This window comes from Heloderma suspectum, chromosome 4 (assembly GCF_057233095.1).
Source record: "Heloderma suspectum isolate Gila_16-S chromosome 4, 16-S_ref, whole genome shotgun sequence".
In the NCBI taxonomy this organism is placed as follows: domain Eukaryota; kingdom Metazoa; phylum Chordata; class Lepidosauria; order Squamata; family Helodermatidae; genus Heloderma; species Heloderma suspectum.
Window position 1 is genome coordinate 282,372,871 of NC_139461.1, and position 16,958 is coordinate 282,389,828.

Sequence of the window (16,958 nt, forward strand, 5' to 3'; positions counted from 1 at the left end):
GTTAATCTTTTTAGTCCCTTTCAACCTATTCAGGAGTGTTCGCAACTAGGCAGTGCCTGTGTGGATGCACTATTCGTATGAACCTGTCTATATGGGCTGTCTAAGAAGAAGATCCTTGCTGGGTCAAGACAAAGGGCTTCTCTACATGACTGGTTTATCCCATCATGGTTCTGCATTTTCTAATTCCTGTTCAACCACAGGATCTGTACACTGGGGGCTCCTTCACACTGAGCTTTTATCCTGTGATTGAGATTGCACTTGCACTAAATGCCCTTTGTTCCATTTTCAAATAGATCACAGATAATGAGCTATCAAATTACCCTGTTGTGTTCGGCTTCAGTTTCCTCCGTGAAAAGAGCAAAAGTGGTAAGAAGAGGAGCGAGATCAATGAAAGAGAATGGAACACTCAGATATGGGGAGAAGGAGGGGGAAGGGGGTGGGGGGAAAGGAAGCACATGAAAAAGGGAGTTGTTGTGATCCTGCATTTAAAACGGAAGCAGAAAGCCCTGTTTAAATGCAGGATTTTAGGCTGGTGTAGAGATGCCCTGGCTCGTTTTATCTCGCAACATCCTGCAAGAACAAATCCTGCCAGACTAATCTGATCTCATTTTTTGATCAAGTAATCTCCCTTGTGGACTGTGGGAATGCTATGGACATAATATGCTGTGGACATAATAATCAGCAAAGCTTTTGACAAAGTGCCTCATGATATTCTGATTAACAAACTAGCTCAAAGTGGGTTAGATGAAACAATGATCAGGTGGATCCACAGTTGGCTACAGAATTGGACTCAAAGAGTGCTTATCAATGGGATCTTCTCAGACTGGGGAGAGGTAATGAGCAGGGTACTGCAGGGCTCAGTCCTGGGCCCAGTGCTCTTCACTGTTTTTATTAATGACTTGGAGGAGGAGGTGCAGGGAATGCTGATGAGATTTGCAGATGACACAAAATTGGGCACGATAGCTAATACCCTGGAAGACAGAAATAGAATTCAAAGTGATCTTGATAGGCTGGAGTGCTGGGCAGAAAACAACAGAATGACATTTAACAGGGATAAATGCCAAGTTCTGCACCTAGGAAAAAGAAACCAAATGCACAGTTACAAGATGGGGGATACTTGCCTCAACAATACTACAAGCGAGAAGGATCTTGGGATTGTTGTCGATCACAAGCTGAATATGAGCCAGCAATGTGGTGTGGCTGCAAAAAGGCAAATGCTATTCTGGGCTGCATTAATAGAAGTATAGCTTCCAAATCACGTGAAGTACTAGGTCCCCTCTACTCAACACTGGTTAGGCCTCTTCTGGAGTACTGTGTTCTGGGCACCACACTTTAAGAAGGATGCAGACAAACTGGAGAGGGTTCAGAGGACGGCAAGGAAGATGATCAGGGGACTGGAAACAAAGCCCTATGAGGAGAGACTGAAAGAACTGGGGATGTTTCGCCTTGAGAAGAGAAGACTGAGGGGAGATATGATAGCACTCTTCAAGTACTTGAAAGGTTGTCCCAGAGAGGAAGGCCAGGATCTCTTCTTGATCATCTCAGAGTGCAGGACACGGAATAATGGGCTCAAGTTCCAGGAAGCCAGACTCTGGCTGAACATCAGGAAAAACTTCCTGACTAAGAGTACGACAATGCAGTACAACAATGGAACCAATTGCCTAGGGAGGTAGTGGGCTCTCCCACACTGGAGGCATTCAAGTTGAAGCTGGGCAGCCATCTGTCAGGGATGCTCTGACTTAGATTCCTGCATTGGTTGGACTCGATGGTCTTATAGGCCCCTTCCAACCCTACTATTCTGTGACTCTATGCTTTTTATCTTTTCACACGGGGTGGAATATCTGGTAATTGCTGCTGCTGCGAGGCAACCCATTACAAACGGAGGTTTACTCGCACTACTTCTTCTGTGGTACCTTCCCCTTTTCCCTCCCCTCACAGCTTATTGGTCACTGGTTGTGATTGGCAGGACAGCCCATGACTTTGGTGGGCAGGCAGAACAGCAGCGTGGGTAGAAACAGCGGACTCAGCCATGCGGTAGTAGTGTAATGCCACTCTACCATTCTGCTGTTCTACTGCTCGGCTGTTCTAAAGCTCTGCCATTCTGCCTCACAGAAATGATGAATGCAGAAGCGTGCAGGCATGGCGAGGCGACACACCCATGCCATCGTCATCAGTGCTGATGTCAGTATAACTGCACTCCCCGCATCCACCCACACAAAGTGTTTTGTTGTGCTGTGGGAGAAGTACACAGGCAGGTGCTCGCAGTGCGATTGAGGGACAAGGGAAAATACAGCATCTTCCTCATTGTGAAATAATACAGGATATGCAAGAGGAAATCATGGGAGAAGGACCACATATCAACGACGTCGTGTAAAGCGCCTGGAAAAATCCGTACAGGGGGAGTGATGACCGCGCCACAAAAACCAGGCATAGAGAAACCCAAAGGCCCATCTTGTCCAGGTCATAGGAATGAAGGCAATCAGTCTTTCCTGGTGTAAGTGTTGCTTCCCAGGAACTGCTATTCAATGGCATACAACTCTGCTTCTAGACCTAGAGGTTCCATATAGCCCACATGGTCACTGTAATTGGTGCAATCACTGTTGGCTTGAAATAGGACCACCAGGATTGCACAAATCATGGCTTGTGCCTCTCTGGCCCCATCTACATGAGCCTTTTACTCTCGGGTTGCTGCGAGTTGAGGTCCCTCGGGACAGATAACGCAGTCGCCACTTCGCAGCCATCTGTCGTTTTCTCCCAGAAAATGTGGATTTCTGAGGTGCCATTTCGCTGTGATTTGGGGGGGTTGCTGTGGGTTTCCCTGTGATTGCGGGCCATCTGTCCCTTCCCTGAATCGACTTTGCATTCTGCATGGGTGCGTTGTAGGCGCGCTTAGTGCTTATGTCACTCTGTGACGCCCCGTTATTCCCCCTGTCCCTTCACAGCTGCGCAGTGACAAAGGCGTTTTCAGTTATTTAATCACACTTTCGCACATTTTTGCAGCTTCATACCTTCACAATGGTTGCTTTTGGACCCAGTGCCCAAGGCTGGAGGGGGGGGTCTTGGGGGAGGGCCAACTTCGTTCTGGCCACCATTTCGGAGCGATGGGTAGGCACGTACCACTCACACTTGTGAGTGCGAACCATTGAGAGAGTCTCGGGCTGGGGAACTGACAAACAGATGGCACGGAAATGAAGGAGCACAGAACAACCAATTTTTAACAAACGAGGGAGTGAAAGACACAACAGAACCTCTAAAATACAAAACAGCCAATGAAGTGTTGCACCCCCATCTCACGGGACTGCACAGCTGTGCATTCAAGTGTAATGGCAAAAGAAAAGGTCACGGTGAGTCTGTTAGGGAAGTGCGCAGTAAATCGTGAGTGTATCGCAGGGGATGCTAGTTCGAAGCACATTGCTGTGCCGTTGTGATGGGGTGGGGGGTGAAAGCAGTGCCATGTAGATGGGGCCAATGTTGTTCTTCTGGGCAGATGGAGCAGGCATCTGGAATGTAACCCCTTACAGGTATTGTGGTTGCTCCTTGAAAGATCACAGCCAAGTGTTTCCCCTTCAGCCAAGATTCCACTGAGCCAATAATTCATTTGCTTGATAGAAAGAAACAATGGAATATGAGAGGGTCAGGGAGGTGAAGAAAGAGCCTTAACAGCCTCACTGAGGGATCTTCCATCCCAATCCAGACTTGGATAGAGTGATCCCTATGATTAGATAAATGTGTACAGACATCAGGTTAAATATGTCCAGGATTTGCCATAGTGTCTAGTACAATATCGTAAACCTCCAGCCTGTTTTGCTCTGTTCAGCAAAACGAGCCTTTGTTCAAATAAACTCCTCACTAAGTAAGGCAAAAAATAGCTTCCCCCCACTACAAGGTCTGAGGGAACGAGCTCCGGAAGGATTAAGGATGCTACAAATAGCAAACGAAAGCAGTGTATGCTGAAGGGTAGTGGGGTGGAGTGTTTCTTAAGGGGAACAGAAGGATTAAATACCTGGAAACTGTCAATGGATCATAGAGCCTTTCGCCTCTAGTGGTGATGACTCAGATGTACCACTGCAAGTATTTGTAATCCAGCTCCTAACTGCCTTTCCAGTCAATATTGCTCAGCAATGGCTACACATGACATAGTGGTAGTAGCATGATTCCATGCCCCAATATTATGGAAGGGAGCATCTTTCACTTGCTGGGGGGAAATAACTATACTTTTGTTCTCAACTTTAAAAGGGTGGCAGGCAGATGTCACTTCAGAACAAGAGAGGGAGGCGTGCACAGTCTTCAAAGAACTAGGTAAAAATGCTCAGAAGTCAAAATGTCCATGAGACAGGAAGACATTTCTAGAGAATGTGTAAGTGTGGGGAGAGATTCCTTTGTCTGTGTTTGCTAGTGCGTTTGTTTGGTTTGGGGCTGTTGTTGTTTTTTGCATTCGGATAGATGCAAGACAGGAACACAGCTCCAAAGAGGCTCACGGTTCAGTAGTTAGACTACTCTTTCTGTCCCCCAGTCCTCTCCTCAACCTTCTGAAATGTTAGCTTCAAATTAAAACATGCAGTTTCTGGACATATTTTTTAAATGGACAAGACCTGGCATGATGACAGCCCAACCGGAAGAACAGAAAGCATCCTGGGGAGAAGAAAAAACCATTTCACTTGCTTTCATAATGCCAGTTTCAAAACCACCTAAGCTGGTGCTGGCTATCACCAGCCCATTCACTGTCACAAAATGTGGCCACTATTTTAGATGGTGTTAAAAGGGAAGAAGACAAATGCATGGAGTAGAGGTCCATCGATGGCTATTAGCCATGATGGCTCTATGGAACTTCCATATACTGGGCTTCTTCACACAGACCTTTTATCCTGCGATTGAGATGGCTCTCTCTCTCAGAAGTTTGTGGGCTTTTTACATGACACCATGAACTTCCAGAGTGTCTCCTGCACTAAATGCCCTTTGTTCCATTTTTAAATAGATCACAGATAATGAGCTATCAAATTACCCCATTGTGTTCCGCTTGAGTTCCCTCCATGAAAAGAGGAAAAGCAGCAAGAAGATGCAGGATTTTAGGCTGGTGTACAGATGCCCACTTTCTCCAAATAGTAGCCAGGGAACAAGAGCAGGAGAGGGTGGATCCCTTTGTACCCTGCACTGTGAGCTTCCTGGAGGCATGCAGTTGATCACTGTGGGAAGCAGGATGCTGGCTGGGAATGGTGGGAGCTGTTGTCCAGCACATCTGGAGGGCACTAGGTTGGGGAAGGCTTATCTAATGGAAGGACCACCATGCAGATGGCATAGCTGATGCTGCTTCTGGGCTGAGCTCATTCACTGACTTGGACACCAGAAGATGCTGCATGGGACGAGTCTGGGGCTCAAGTCTCCCCAGCCACAGCCCGCACCTCTAGAAGGAGGCCTCTCTTTCATTTCAAATCCTTTGGAGTTTCTCTTACAGAGACAAGTAATGCCCCAGCTGTCAGCATTAAGTACACAGAATGTGTGCCAAAGCAGTCTGTCTGAGGCCATTCAGCCTTTCATTCACCAGGCCATGAGGCAGGTAAGCCTGTTCGGGCATGGCCCAGAGTTGCAAGGTTAAGAACTAAAGTCCCAGGGGAATCACGCCAGCACAATCATCTCTGAAACTGGCCCTTCTGCTCCCCCCCCTTTGAAATTTCAAATTCCAGTTTGTGGACAAAGTCCTACCTATCTGAGAATATAGATCTCCGACCACTGACCAAACTCCATTCTAAGTGACTACCTAGTTATGCTTTCCCACAGCTCTCTGACATTCAGTGCCTGGAGCTGATGGGAAACCTGCAAACCCAACTTTTTTCACCTGTACAGCCTGTGCACCTGGGAAGTATGGATTTGGGGGCCATTTTTGTGACTTCGGCATCAGGAGTTGGGGAACAGGATGCCTTCTGATCACCAGTAACAAACCAGGTAGGAAGATCCTTGTCTCCTACAGTTCCTGTAAGTCTCTATTCAAAGGAGAGAGATGAAAAAGAAGTATTGTGCTTGAAATAGTCATTTTGGGCCACTGCTTAAGATTGTAAAAGGAAAACAATGTAAAGGGGGCAGGGTACCAAAAGCCAAAGAGATAGGAAGAAGGAACTCTTCCAATTGCAGGCACTTGATGTAGTTAACAGATAACTCCAGGCCATTTTTCTCACTCTCATCTTTTCTGATTCTATCCAGACTAGTTCAAACTTACTTTTGCCGCTAATCATTTCTTGCCCTGTTTGTCTTGCATTAAAAAATTAACAGGGAATAGTTTACTGCATGACTTGCTCACAACTGCAAGAAATGGCACAAGGTGCTATCAGGCAGAATGTCTGGCCCTTCTGCAAGATCCTGCATTGAATCTAAGTACCTAAGTTAAAAAAAGAAAGAATGATTATTCCCACCCTCCCTTCTAAAGTCAATATTTTGTTCTTGCCCCTTTTCCATGACCTGAGTATATATTTGCTCTCTGGCTGTTTCCAAATGGAGATGATAAAAGCCCCCAAAGCCTTGTATTTTGTCAGACTTTAGTAAACAGGGATCTTCTTTCCACACCATCAAATCCCATTTGCCTTTTGCCTGGATTCATGTCTTAAACGGTTCCAGAACAGCCCCCCTGCCCATGTGTTAATAAGCACCCCTGTGGAATTCAGCTGAATCAGAAAGCTGCACAGCATTTATGGATTACTAGCCAACTGGACAAAAAATGTGGTAGGAATAGGTGTCAGGGGTACATCCACATTGCAGCTCAGAAAGGGGCCAGGTATGCAACTGGTGCACAGACCTGGCTGTCGAGACCAGGCTGAAGCTTCAGTGTGTCTAGACCAGCCTTCCCCAACCTGGTGCCCTCCAGATGTGTGGGTCTACAACTCCCAGCACTCCTGACCATTGGCCATGCTGGCTGGGGGTGATGGGAGTTGAAGTCCAAAACATCTGATTGGCACCAGGTTGGGGAAGGCTGCTCTAGACGCATGGAGGCTTCAACTTGCACTGGTTCCTGGCCCTTTGTATAGCAAACAGGAGCCCCTGTGAGGCCAGCACAGGCTGTGCAATCTCCATGACAGACTTCCAGGTGCCACTACAGGTGCAGGAAGAATCTGCACACTCACATTTCCCCTAGGATGTTTCCTGAACTTTCTGAGTTAACATTAAATAACCTGAGCCAAGAATTTAGGAATCTGGTACAAAAACTATGCCCAGAATAAAAGAGGCCAAAAAAGTGATGTAATCCGTGCACAGTTTTAGACCATCCTCATACAATTCAAGCCACGTAACCAACTTTTTTTCCTTTTCTTTTTAATCTAGCGGGGCTCTTGTGCCTTTAACAGCTGCCTGACAAGCAGGAAGCCAGCAGGTAAAGTGTTCCTTTCACTGCATCCTCAGCTCAGAAAAAGCTTCATCTCATACATGTCATGCTTGCCATGCAGTTGTTAAAGACTCAGGATTTTTTTTAGAAAGCTGGCAACTTTGAGATTGCACAGAGTTTTCCACTCTCTCTTTGGATGCTAGGTCACCTGGCAAATAGAAGCAGACACTCACTTAGGATATCTTTCTCTTAAGTGTACAAGCACTTCTGATGAATGAGACATTAGTTGGTTGCTGGAGATTTGTGGAAAATCCTTAGTCATCTAGTCTCACCAACAGATCAGAAGAGCCACTTTGACAGGAGCTCTAACAACGAGTGTCTGAAGATGTATACAAACAGAAAATTATACTTGACTCACACAGCCACGGTCAATGGAGAGGTCAAGAAATCACTGGTCAGAGCTGGCCCAGAAAGTCAGGAGAATAACACAAGGACAGTTGATCCCACCCAATCCGCATGCCCCCCTCCCCCAGTGGTTTCGTCAACAGGCCTCAGCACCATCACTATAGCTATGTGATGATATCATCATCAGTATTTGAGGAATACCAGGAAGGCATTGACCTGGTTCGCATGATCATGGAAGGAAAATAGGCCACAGTGGCTTATTTTCCCTCCTTGCATGTAGGTCGTAAGCTGCCTAATTAGCACAATTACCCTCGCCGGATGCTTATTGTCTTGACGTCCAAACCAGAGAAGGTGGATGGCTGGGGTGGTTTACAAACCTAGAACAAACCATGGGCTTCAGGGTGGTTTGTAAACTACCCCAGCCAGCCACCATCGTCCGGTTTGGATGTCAAGACAATGAGCACCCAGTGAGGGTAATTTTACTAATTAGAGGGCTTGTGAGGGGAGGACAAATAAGCCTCCATGGCTTATTTGCCCTCCATGATCTTGCAGCTAGGGCTGTGCAGGGACCACCCGATCTGACTCGGAAGCTGCTTCATGGCTTCGGAGGTGGGCCCAACACAGCTCGGGCTGATTCGGGGGGGGGGGTCCAACCTGACTTGGCCCCGAGCCCAAAGTGGGATTCAGATGGCCAAACCCTGCTTCGGGTCCCCCCTTGATGTCCCTGAGCAAATGCCCAGTTCCTTAAACCTTGCTGCTGCCTCCTCCTCCATCGCTGCCGCCAGCTCCTGAGGCCTGGACATGCGCTGCCTCTTATTGTAGGGAGTCACCATTTTTAAAATGGCAACTTCCATTTTAACAATGGCAACTTCCATTTTAAAAATGGCAACTCCCTACAATATGAGCTGGCGTGCATCCAGGCCTCAGGAACTGGCAGTGGCGATGACGATGGAGGAGGAGGAGGGGAAAGTGGCGGCAGCGGAGAAGGTGGTGGCAGCGGTGGTAGAGTCAGCAGTGGCAACAGCAGCGATGAAAGCAGCGGAGGCAGTGGCAACAGAGAAGGAGGCAGCAGAGGTGGCAGCGGCAGAGGTGGGCAGCTCAGGTAAGGACCTGGAGGCACTGGCATGGCTGGGCTGGGGGTGCTGAAGCTCTGAGGCGCACTGAGTACTTCAGAGAGCCCCTGACCTGCTCCAGGTTGCTTCGTGCCCCCTCCGCTTTGCCTCGGAAGGGGCTCAAAGTGACCCGAAGCAGCTCGCTTTGACTCAGGCTTCAGGCCAATGCGGTGCACAGCCCTACTTGCAACCCCACCCATTGTCTGTAGTTCTGGAGGGCCGGGCTCATTCAGAAAGAAGCATTTCAGTACTTCAATGACATGCAGGGGTCTCAGAAATGTAACAAAGGGGCTTTAATGATTCTTAATATCCTGAAACTTCTCTTCAGCCTTGGGAACGTGACACCTATCCTGGGCTAAAGTTGGCGTGGGGTGCTGTTGGGGGTCCATGCTGTTCCTGTCTGGAAATCGGATGCAAAATTAACCTTTGTGCTGCTTGTTCTTCAGCAGTCTGCTTGTTCCCAGAGTGCTCTGCTTTTCTATATATAAATAAACAAATATTACAAAGACATGAGCCCTATTCAGGCATTCTACATCCAAACTTACTAAGCATGTGAGGAGGGAGGGCGTGCTAGGCCCATCCCTGTCCATTGTCACTTTCATTGCCCTCTACTTATGGAGGGCGACTTTCGGAAGAGGATGGCCTCCTGTATCTGTCGGGGCGTGCCTCACAATGTTGAACGCTGAATTTCCTGCATTCCAGATCGCATGGAGAGCTCCCCCCCCCCAGATATAAGAGGTGCTCCTCTTCAAAAAGTTGCCCTCCATAAGTAGAGGGTGACAGAAGCAATGACTGGGCTAGTGCGCTCCCCCGCCTCATGTGTTTAGTATGCTCAGATACAGAATGCCTGAATAAGGCTGTGGTAAATCTCTAATGGCCTCTTGGAACGAAGAAAATAAATCTGGTAGCACATTCCCCCTGGACTTCTCACCTTTTTGAAAAGTAGGAAGTGATTAATTATACTTCCTACTTTTCAAAAAGGTGAGAAGGGCTGCGGTGGCTTAGTGGTTAAGACGCTGAACTGCAGACCGGAAGGTCGGCAGGACAGCAGTTCGAGACCCGAGTGCCGCGTGATGGAGTGAGCTCCTGTCTTCAGTCCTAGCTCCTGCCAACCTAGCAGTTCGAAAGCAAGAAATTGCAAGTAGATAAATAGGTACTGCCTCAGCGGGAAAGGTAACAGTGTTCCGTGCACCTTGGTGTTCAGTCATGCCGGCCACATGACCACGGAAGCGTCTTCAGACAGCGCTGGCTCTTCGGCTTAGAAACGGGGATGAGTACCGCACCCTAGAGTCGGACACGACTGGTTGGGGACACCTTTACCTTTACCTTTAATTATACTTAACATTTCAAATGTTCAAAGCACTTCACCAGCATTATCTAGCTCTAATCTGTTCAACAAGCCTGTAAGACAATCTCCCATATGGCAATTGTATGGGTGTGGGGGGTGGGGTGGGGGGCTGAGGCAGAGAGGGAGTGGCTTGCCTAGGGTCCCCTACTGAATTCATGGCAGAGGTGAGATTCTAATCGGGGACTTCCTGATTCATTGCTCAGACTCTTTGCTACTAGGCTACAACAGCTGTCACATCAATGTTATGCTGCCTAACATTGCAGCAACAACATGGCAAAAAGGCTGTTGGTTGAACTAGTTTAAAAGTCACCAAGCTCCTTCATGTATGTGCAAATGAGGTTGTGGTAAAGAGAGAGACCATGTCCAGAAAATGAAATAGCTTTTGGCTAGCATAGTGAATTTGGAAGTGGAGAACTGATTCCTTGTGTCATAGCATATTCCCCCCCTGCCACACCACCTTTATGTCATATGACTGGTCACTATGGTCTGACAGAGTTGTTTGTTCCAGTGTTGAGTTCCTGCGAATTATCTGCTGATCTAGCCTTGGCTGTCTAGACTAATTATTTCTAGGAGGTTCTTGTTTACATCACTTCATGGATGTGATGTTTGCCATGTATCCCTTACAGAGGGTGACCAAGAAAGCGCCATTGCTACCACAGCGGCCTTAGCATTGTTTCTTGAAGAGGTACAATGGCATTAAAAACTCAAATCAGTTTCAGACCTAATTGACTATCATGGCTTCCACCTAGGGTTGCCCTCTTGAAGTTGTCCAACTGTATCTTAACATGACATACGGAAAATATCTAGTTGCAGTTCCTACCAGAAGCAAACTGTGAATGGGAATCAAAATGGACATCTCTTAGAGAGAGATGGAGCTCTTCAAAGGCTCGGTAATCAACAAGTGCCACCCCAGAATGGAAAGTGAGAAAGGGAAATGTCAGCCCTGAGAGACACAGGCAATAAGATGAACCACAAATCATATTACAAATGGATAACTCTTTGACTGCTTTTTGACACTGTATCACAAATGGCTTCCTAATGCTCAGTTTCAAGATTCTGATATGGCAAACCATTTGCTCAATTACAAGAGCTTCTAAAATGTAAACACTCCACCATGAAGGCAAACAACTAAGGAATATTCTTGGTTTTTTTCTGACTGGAAAATTGAAACATACCGTAGGCTGATTGCAACTAATTATTTCTTTCTTTATGTATTTGATTTACACCCTACCTTTCTACCAAAAAATGGCACTCAAGGTAGACTGAGTGAGTTTTGTCACCAAAATTTGTATTCCCAGGCTCGGATGTCAAGCATTACAACACCTAAATTCCTATTTTTAATCTGAGCCAAATAAGAATTCCCCTCTTGCCCTATCCTCCAGAAAGAATGTTGTGGTGAACAAAGGAGAGGCAAGGGATTGGCGGGGAGTGGGGGGGAGTCATAAGGAGAAGGAGTTTGGGGGCCCATGAAGGTGGGCAGATATAGAGCGGGTTAGGCCGCAAAACGGGAAGATTAAATACAGTCATAGGAAAAAACACTGAAGACAGAAAAACAAAACAAAAAACAGCTGTACAGGTCTATAAAGCTCTCAATGTGTTTCAAGGGAATTCTTTAACAAGGGGAAAACATGATAAAAGGGAGATTTTTTTGTAAAAACAAATTCAAAATTATACACTCTAGCTGTTTCTTAGTTTTAGGGAAATAGCTTGGTTTATTTCCAGTCCAAATCTGACCAGAACCAGGGCAGCTTGTCCATCCCTAATTGCAATGCACCTGTAAAAGGGCCAAAGAAACTGAGGATAGGTACAAATTTTGTTTCGGGTTTGATAGGAATTTACCCAAGTCTGCTTAGTTCTCCATATTCGAGGCAAAAAGAACTCGAGATTTAAAAAAAACAAATCAAATGTGGGAGAAACTGAAACTGACAGATCTGTCCATCTAGGCCCAGGGTTTTGGGTGCACGGTTCTTAAAGGTTTGGGTTTGAATCCCTGTATATTCAACCATGTGAGTGCTGAATTGCCACCTCTTTTTTCTGACAGGGTCCTAATCTTTAACAGCCATATGGCAGGCAAGTACATCATAGTCCTTGAATAGCTGTACCTGTTGAATCTGGCTGGTGTAGATGGGTGAGAATTTCAGTTCAGTTCACCTTTCAGAAGAATTTGCCCAAAGCTGCTTAGTTCTCCATATTCGGGAGAGAAAGAACTTGAGATTTAAAAAATCCAAATGTGCAAGAAAGTGAAACTGACAGATTTGCTTATTCCTAAATGCAAATATGAATCAGAGCTCTCTGAAATTGCTAGTCCAGACCTGAAGGGAGCCTGGGGGAGTTAACTATCATTAACCAAAATGAGTAAGAATAGATAACAAGTGTGTACTTACTGTACTAAAAATGGCCCCTCCTGCTACAGCACTGACATATTTTGTGAACTTCTTTATTTACGCATTTAAAAAAAAATCTTTCAAAGTTTAGATCTACAGGGTTTAGATTAAGATCTGTTCACTCTTTTTACGAATCACTGAGATTAGAAAGAGCTATCCAAACAATTTGCACGAAATCCAAGCAATCATAAATTGCTAGGTCTGTCTTAATGAATGAGAGACTTAACAGAAAAACGTTATTACTTTTTTGCTATTTGATTCTCCCAGCAAGCACCCTTAGTTAACGCCCTGTTCTGTCATAAAATAATTACATTATATTATAACCATAAATGGCATCATTTAAGTCAACTAAGCATTTCAACAAATTGGATCATGGTGGCAAGCTGAAGCCATGAACCTTTATAAATCAATCATCAACTGATAAACAATGCAATGATTAACTCTCAGAACTGGTGTCCCAAAGCTGGTTTCATGAAAACATGCTGAGGGTGGATGATATTGGGTAAGTTAATTGGGGGATGGGAGGGGGGACTGGTTGGTGGGGCATGAACTTAGCTTGTATTTAAAGAGATCTGGCAGTTAAGAGCCTGTTTTAAAAGAAGGAAGCGGAAACATCATACAAAAATGCCCTGAGATCTCCAGTGTATCCCCACCCCCACCCTGCCCATGTGAGTGCGGTGGATTTTTAGCATGAATTATACTAGGAATAGGCAACCTTTTGGGGCCATGGGGCACATTTGGCCATTTGAGAAACTGTCCTGGGCAACACCGCAAAATGGCTGCTGTGGGAGGCATGGCAAAGAACAAGTAACCAGCCCAAAAGACTAAGTGCAAAGCAGAGTTGAGGTCTGAGCCCCAACATGCTAAATAACTCCTTTGAATCCACAGTTTTCAGCACCAACAGAAACCTATTTCATAGCAATCCCAGCTGCTGGTAAGAAAATGTGTTAATTAAAAACAAGAGTGGTGGTGTGGGGGTAGAGCACCTTGATGGGCACCAAGAAACATGTCTAGGGTCACACTGATGCCTGCGAGCACTATGCTGGCCATTAGGAAACTACTCAGGACCATGAGAGCTAAGGCAGCAGCACAACTCCTTCCTGTGCAGTTGGTTTGACATCAGAAGCTCTGGACTGTGTGGGAGGAGTCCATGTGGGAGATGCCCTTTCTGCCACTGGTGTCACCCCTCCAAAAACTGAGCCACCATTGCCATAAGGAAGAGATGCGTTGTAGACTTCTCTCACGTGGTCTGCGGCTTAGATGTTACTTAAGCAGTGTGGGAAGGAGTCATGGTGTGGCATCTCCCTCACCACTTGAGCAGTATCAGAACGGCCCCTAGAGCCATTCAGCAGAACGGCTGCTGAAGAGCTCAGATAGGGCTGCTGTGTAAATGTTTTCCATAAAGTTACATGTCATTAAGTACAGCTTCCTTCCCACCATGGCAGGAAAAGCTGCACCTGCAGAAGTTTTCCCTTCTGTGTACTCATTATACAAGTCCTGTCTTACGCTGCATCCAGCAACTGTAGGCAGTGAATCAGAGCGAGGGCCTCTTAACACACCCATTGGGAATGTAGTAACCATGGCAAACACATCTGAACGCGCCGCATTTGACAACTTCCCGTCCTTGATGAGCCTGTGAATGCTGTGTTATGCACAGGATTTCACTGCAGCCCATGTCCGCAAATACTCAGAAAGCAATGTGGTGGGTGTATCAGTTGGCCAAGGGCCAACAGCCAACACCCGTAATGTTTTTCAAGTACCTATTTGCTCGCAAGTTAGTCATGTGTACTACTTTACAGAGAACAGTCCTCTATTTGAAGGTGTCCTCAGTTGGAAGTGCTGTCCAATCCAAATCCAGTTTAAAGATAACCAAAGGCAGGGTGGGCCCAGGGGCTTTGAAGTTGCCCATCCACAGTTCGTGCCTGGACAGCAGACTGAGCAGGCACATAGGTTACCTGGTCACAATCTTCCCCACTGTGGGGAATATATATATACATATATATATATATATAGTATATTCTATTTAAATTATAGTTTTTACTTCAAAATGTTCATCTCTCTCTATATGCACGTTTTATGCAAATCTGTGTCCTCTTTTGTTCTTTTTTTGTGATGCATTTCCTCTTTTTTGGTGATGTAGTTAATGGCCACCCTATTTGCACGAAAGTCATAAACATCTACTGGATATTGTTTGTGATGGGGTTAATGATGAATAACACACAATCTCTGTGCGTCCCTCCTATATTGTGAAGGTTTTGTTTTAAGTTATTCATATCTTCACGCACATGGCTGCTAAACCTGGCCTTGTAATGCATTCTGCATAGATGAAGTACTTTAGGTGGGTTGTCACAGAGAAGTGTCCAAAGGGGAAAGGAGATGCAAGCTCTTCTTGGCCCTTCGAATTAGTATCAGGATGTAACCAGCTGTAAGGCACTAAGGAGGGTCTCAAACTGAGGCCTCCAGCAACAAGTCTTCAGTGCCTTACATCCTGTGCTCTGATTCCTCGGCAAACCAAGAAGATCATTCAGGCCCTTTCAGCTGCGTCTATTTATTTTGTTTATATCCTGCCTTTCCACCCAAATATAGAGCTCAAGGGGGCTAATAATAACATCCAGTTTAAAAACAAAATCTTAATTTAAATATAACATAAAGACAATTAAATAAAAAACACAACAATCAAAGAAATAAACAGCACCAACCAATTGCAAACCTCTTCAGCAGCAGACCAGCTTATATGCCAAAGACCAGCCTGAATAAAAATGTATTTGCCTGCTGGCGGAAGGACAACAATGAGGTGGCCCATCGAGCAAGCCTCCCTCGTCGGGGAGTTCTTGAGCCTGGAAGCGGCCACTGACAAGGCTCTCTCTCATGTCCCCACCAAATGTACCTCTGATGGCAGTGGTACGGAGAGAACAGCCTCCTCAGGGAGTCTTAAAACCCTGAGCAGGCTCCAGCCTAAATACAGTCAGCTGACCACACAGACCAAACGAGAAGTACCCAGACTTAGAAACCCCTCAGATCCAAGCCAGCTTCTCAGTCTGAGGAATTTGTCTCATTAGTTTACCTTGCTGTCTTTGACTAAGTCAGCTGCCTCTGGCTTGCCAGATCCTTGTTTGCTTGTGATGGAACTGCCCCCCTCAGCTGCAAGGCCAAGGCCTGACACAGGCAGAGTGCCGACGCACCACCTCCCGGTCAGTGTTTTTGTGACCCACCCCTTGTGTTGCATCTCAGCACTGGGGACCAGTGGAGGCAATGCTCTATTTTACCCCAGCTTTCCTTCAGGAGAGGTTATTGCCCCCTCTCTCCTCCATTTCTTCCTGCTCAACAAAGAGTTAGTAGCACTTAAATCCATTGATAGAAATATGCTTAAACACTTAGCTAACTCTCTGCTAGAGTATGATCTCTGTCTTGGTTGTGTCTGGTATGCTTCGAGAGATTTAAGTTGTTTTCATGACTTAGGAAGAGATACTGATGGCTAAACTACATGCTCCCTTAAATACATGGCGGTTGCTGATCCACATCTCCTCCCTTCATGTCTTGGTGAAGTTTAGTTAAAGGAGACATGTAAAGTGACCTCATCATGCTCACTGTTTCTCCCCCCGACCCCGACTCCATTACACTGGCTGCTGCTTGCAGCAGGCAGAGAAATGCTGAACGCAATGATATCACAGAATGTGATCGCTCTAAACGTGTTACTGGGAGATGATTGCAGGGGGCAGCAGAGGACATGCATTTAAGGTAACATGTAGTTTGGCCTTAATTCAATGGGAGAACATATGTTTCCCTTGTTATTATATGTATGTATGTATGTATGTATGTATGTATTTGTTGTTTATTCATTCAGTCGCTTCCGACTCCTCGTGACTTCATGGACCAGCCCACGCCAGAGCTTCCTGTCAGCCGTCGCCACCCCCAGCTCCCCCACATCACCTCCAGAATATCATCCATCCACCTTGCCCTTGCTCGGCCCCTCTTCCTTTTGCCTTCCACTTTCCCTAGCATCAGCATCTTCTCCAGGGTGTCCTGTCTTCTCATGATGTGGCCAAAGTACTTCAGTTTTGCCTTTAATATCCTTCCCTCAAGTCAGCAGTCTGGCTTTATTTCCTGGAGTATGGCCTGGTTTGATCTTCTTGCAGTCTAAGGCACTCTCAGAATTTTCCTCCAGCACCACAGTTCAAAAGCATATTTGTATACTGCTCCCTATCGAAAACAGATTTTGGAGTGGTGTATTTATTCTATGACAGCTTTATATGTAATACCAGATAGTCCTTATTTCAGCACACTCAAGTTCCATTGCAGATTATGGAAGAGACATCCCTTTTCACTTCCAAATTATCTCTCTGTGCCATCCCAACCCAGTTGCTGCCTCTCCTGACCCTTCCGTTTCTGCAACTGCTTCATAA

General features: G+C 46.1%; 1 long non-coding RNA gene across 1 annotated transcript in view; it reads left to right on the top strand.

Annotated features, from left to right (window-relative positions):
* Positions 1-5,740: 5,740 nt before the first annotated feature.
* The window catches only part of LOC146348793 (uncharacterized), a 46,969-nt gene continuing 35,751 nt past the window's right edge, over positions 5,741-16,958 (top strand). The window contains exon 1 of the long non-coding RNA XR_014790712.1: positions 5,741-5,940. This is a non-coding gene — a long non-coding RNA (uncharacterized LOC146348793). The remainder of the gene's footprint in view (positions 5,941-16,958) is intronic.